General features: G+C 31.9%; 2 long non-coding RNA genes across 2 annotated transcripts; both read right to left on the bottom strand.

Annotated features, from left to right (window-relative positions):
• Nucleotides 1-753: 753 nt before the first annotated feature.
• Nucleotides 754-1,786, bottom strand: LOC118487945. Its single transcript, XR_004882926.1, has 3 exons — nt 1,718-1,786; nt 1,549-1,626; nt 754-865 (listed from the first exon to the last, which is right to left on the bottom strand). It is a non-coding gene; the product is annotated as an uncharacterized LOC118487945 (long non-coding RNA).
• A 481-nt stretch (nt 1,787-2,267) lies between these two features.
• Nucleotides 2,268-2,820, bottom strand: LOC110918724. The gene is made up of 3 exons (XR_002581527.2): nt 2,708-2,820; nt 2,414-2,501; nt 2,268-2,338 (listed from the first exon to the last, which is right to left on the bottom strand). It is a non-coding gene; the product is annotated as an uncharacterized LOC110918724 (long non-coding RNA).
• Nucleotides 2,821-4,983: the final 2,163 nt, after the last annotated feature.

The following is a 4,983-nucleotide window of genomic DNA, read 5'->3' as shown; positions in this document are numbered from 1 at the left end:
AGAATAGTGGGTAACCCGCACGTTGCGGCGGAATCGACAGTTCGAAGCCGGAATATAGGAATATAATTATAGATTATGCACTAAATACACAAACTACCCACAAAGTTCCGAAGATCAAATAATCAAGAAAACAGTCAAACATAAGAATTCCAATTGCTTGTGTTGAAAATTAAAAACTGGCCATACTACTACTCAAGATGCAAGCCTAAAATGATTCTTTTTAACATCAAAGGCATGAATAGCACACAATCCACATGATTACCATTTTATGAACCAACCAACACTATTTTTTTTACCCCAAAATGGCTAACCCATCAAATCAAGCTACTATAGGGGATAAAATCTACCATACTACTTACAGCGTCGAGAGACTCATATTCACAGGTTCCATCCTTGAAAAATCCTTCTTCGTTTTCTCCTCATTATCATGGTATTCTGAACTCACCACCCCAAGTATAGGAGGAGATTTAACATCAACATATCCTGTGGAACATTTCCAGAATATAAGTGAACTATATCTTTAATGTCAGAAGATGACACCATATCAGATTTCACAGCGGCGACTGGTGATGCAAGAAAAGATGCGATGAATTGCACATGGTGTGTGTGTATTTATATTTATATTTACATCCTACATTCGAAACAGAAAGTGAGAGCTGACCAATCTATGATCTTAATTTTAATATTCTTGGTTCAGCTCCATTCATTGAATAGTATTATATGTGTGTGTAGAGAGAGAGAGAGATACCTGGTGTGGCCAAAATGATGATATTCACATTGTTGATGTGGTTTCTTTCACAGATGCAACAACAACCTCAACCACACTATCACCAGTAAACTCATTGTGTGATGAATCCTTCACATTCTGTTGGTCCCCAATTTCACATTAGGCACGACAACAAAACAAACTAAAAACCCTAAATGTTATTAAAAAGGAGACAAATTTCATATAACTAAAAATACAATTGAAAATTACACATAGAGTATGCTTTAAACCAAATGTAAACTGGTAGAAACGAAACAGAAGTTGGCATACAACCGGTAGAAATAAAACAGAAGTTCACATTCGGGTTGTGCAATGTGCATTATAACCAAGTTTTTGGTATCCAAAAGAGCGGTTCCAGGATCCAAATTGACCAAAGCCACTGATTTGTTCAAAATTGATGACACCCCATCGTTCCTACCAACATTTCCATCACTCTGGCAAGTCATCAAACAGATGATGCTTTTCTTTGACAACCATGGCTAACTGTTGTCACAACCCACTAAATTTGCAGCCCCTCCCCCTACCAAATCATGATGGAATAACCCAAGAGACACAATCCCCATCACTTTCAAGAGAAATTCTAAAGCGATTCCAGCAGAAAAATTTGCAAAACCAAAATCACACAAAGGGTAATTTGCAAGTTGGAAATGTTGGTTGGAAAGTCTAATCTTTAGCTAATCATCTTGGTTTTCTTTCCAAATCATCTAATACATCGAACCAATATCTATCACATTCCACATAAGCAAACGCTGTAACAACATAAATAAATGAAATCCGTCTACCTTGTTTAAACATAACATCTATCATTGCAACCTTACCTCCTGAAAGAAACAACTGAACAAAGAATGTAAGCTACACCACTACACAAAACAAAAACTTGCAAAATTAAATTCATGAACAGTTGAGTAATAGATATAATGAAAGCATGTTAAAATTAAATAGTTAACATACGCTACATCGATCCCAGAGGGCATATTAGTGAGGAATTCCTTGATCTAACACGTTTAACTGGCTGTGAATGATACTGTTGCTCTGGTTGTTCGATAGTCGAGGACAAATTGTTAAAACTACAAAACGCAAGATGATACAATAAAAAATTACTATTAAAGAAACATACTAATAAGATGTGAAAACTGAACCAAATTGTAAGTTAGAGTGTAGACCTGCATATCACTATAAGGTTGCCATGAAACGAACCATGAGATCCTCCTGCAAATCAATAGATTAAAAGGGTTTTCAAAAGAGATCCAGCAATATCAAACAAACCATGAGCATCCACAACGCAAACTTTTAAACTAAATGTGTTTAAAAAAATATCAAAACAAAAATTATCGATGACAAACACCAGATAAAGAGAAAGAGATGGAATCTATATCAAATATCAAAAGAGATGGAATCCATAACAATTATCGCTATGTCACCAAAACAACAACAAACCTGCTTTAACAAACAGAAACAGAAGATACATAAAAAATAATAACAACAGCAAAAAAAATCCAAACATACCAAGCACAATGAGATTAAGAAGAACATCAATTGAGCAGCAACTAATGACGAATAACACCAGCAAACCTAATCGTAAAAACAAAAAAATAAGAGCATGCTAAAGAAATCAAATCAATCGTTGCAGCTCAAAGGAATACTTACCAAAAAATACACACATGCTTTGGTCGGATGTTAATCAGAAGATATTAGCACGGGGACAGTCGCCGATGATGATTTTAGCGTAAAAACCCTAAAATCAATTCCTTAATAGGATAAAATATCAACGATTTAACTGATGTATAAAAAACTCTAACAGTATCAATGATTTAATGATTTAACTGATGTACAAAAAAACCCAAATAAATCAAAATGCAAAGAAAACCTCAAATCTAAAACCCCTAAAATCTACGGAAAGAAAACCTCAAATATAAAAACCCTAAAAGCGACGGAACTGACCTTCCTATTAGACGGTTGAGAAGACGAAGAATGATGGAGCCAGATTAATAAATCTCTTACCAGAACACCATGAAGCAGAAATCTTCATCAAGTCGCAATAAATCTCTTACCTGAACACCGCGAAGCAGCAATCTTAATCAAATCGCGCAAAAAATTATAATGGACTGAAAAGGTGAAGTGTAGATAGGAGATGTGATAGTTCGCTATGGAATTAGGGTTTGAATAGGTGGAAGAAGAACAGAGCGTGAGGGAGAAGAACAAAGCGTGAGAAGAAACCCCAGAATTCATATGGATTTATCGTGAATAAAACTTCAAGATGTGAAAGCAAGTTGAAGATGATAAAGATACCTGGATTAGAGTTTTTGTGTTTGAGACAATTGAAGAAGTATGAAATCGCCAGAGAATTGAAGAAGATGATAATTAGGGTTTTTGAATAATGCGTGTTTGAGAAGCCTCTTGTAAACAAATTGCCGCTCAAAAAGAAGAGTAATGGTTTAAGCAAATGCCAGGTGGCAATTAGAGGATTAAAATAATGCCAAGTGGCACCAAAGTGTTTTGTTTTAATATAGATAATAGACTAGCTTACAATCCCGTGTATTACACGGGTTAAATTAAATGACGAAAAAATGTAAATTATAAACTTGTATATAATCCTTATTAATAAAATGACTTATTTAGATAAAATAGTAAAATAAAAGAACAATTATATTTTCGTTATTCAAAATAATTTTCTAATTTTTCAGTTTTCTTTTAAAATACTACAATCCATTTTATTATATGTCTTAAAAAGAAGTAACACTAAAAATTAAAAAAAAATAATTTTCATAGAATTGTAAGTATTTTTAAAAATAATTATAAGTTATGAGGTTATGGTAAATGAATTGTAATTAAATTCTACTATGTATATTAATGATATAATAAATACTTTGATATAAATACTATTTTTAGATATATGGATCATGAGACAAAGACAAGATACAAATATCATCATTGTATAGAAAATATTACATATTAAAAAATCATACTAAAAATAAAGTATACGTTTAAAAAAATAGGACTAAAGTTTTTAAACTATAAATTTGAGCGTCTACAACAACTTTTTTAATTAGTTGTCGATATTTAAATATTCAAACTAAAATTTTTATAATATCATATAATGTCTTTATTTAGCATGATGATAATGTCTTTAGTTGCGTAATATGATTGAAATTAGAAAGTTGGACCATTTTTTAAGATGAAAACATATTGATATTAACATAAATTTAAGATTGGAAGAAAATATTGAACACGTGTATTATACGACTTAAGTAAATATAATGTTATATACTTAATAGCAAAAAAAAAATATGTCTTTTGAAAACCGTTTAGTGTTCGCTTTAAAGATAATTTGGTACTTTATTTAGATAATCCGTTTGTAATTTTAGTCTTCTAAGTTATATACTATAAGTACCTGTACATGTGATTTGATACTTTGTTAGTAATTATTGTTTATATCTAAATAATATATTTTATCTTAACAAATATGTATGGCTAGGGTAAAATGAAAATTTATACAAGTTGTGAGAACTTAGAGAACTCAACCTTACAAAAGGTTTTTTGATTTTTTTAAAGGGGGTGTGAATTAGCGGTTAGAGACTCAGGGCGTTAAACTTTTTGATTTTGGATTCAAGTGGTTAAAGCCACAAAAACATAGGGACTCAAAAAGTAATTTACTATTAATTAAATTTGAAATTATATGTTTGATCTCTAACTATATTAAATAATATTATACTTATTATATTATTTGATACATTTATATTTGTTATAGATAATTATTAATTAAATTTGAATTTATACGTTTATCTCTAATTATATTAATTAATATTATATTATATTTTGTGTATAAAAATTAATATGTAATACTATTATTAAAAGGGAGGAGGCACCAGAGAGTGACACTTGTACAAAAAGATTTTTGTTTTTTAGTATAGGAAGATTTTAGTTGTTCGTGAACACTCGTTAGGCTATGGGGTATGGGATAAAGCCCTTAGATGTTTTATTAGGACACATCAGCGCCACGTTAGCTAGGGGGCTTTATTGTGCCCTTCATTAACTTGCAGGGTGTGGGATAACGCCCCCTATTAAACAAAATAAAAAAAAAAGATTTTATTGAATGAAATGCATGTGGGCCCTACCTGAACATAGCTTCTTCCTCGTTACCGTGGTGGAGGACAACCCATGGCGCCCCGGTTTAAGTTGCAGGGTGTAGGTGGTGGCGCCGGGGGGGGGGGTGGCAC

Source organism: Helianthus annuus, chromosome 16 (genome assembly GCF_002127325.2).
Source record: "Helianthus annuus cultivar XRQ/B chromosome 16, HanXRQr2.0-SUNRISE, whole genome shotgun sequence".
In the NCBI taxonomy this organism is placed as follows: Eukaryota; Viridiplantae; Streptophyta; class Magnoliopsida; order Asterales; family Asteraceae; genus Helianthus; species Helianthus annuus.
This window is presented reverse-complemented; position numbering and strand designations above follow the sequence as displayed.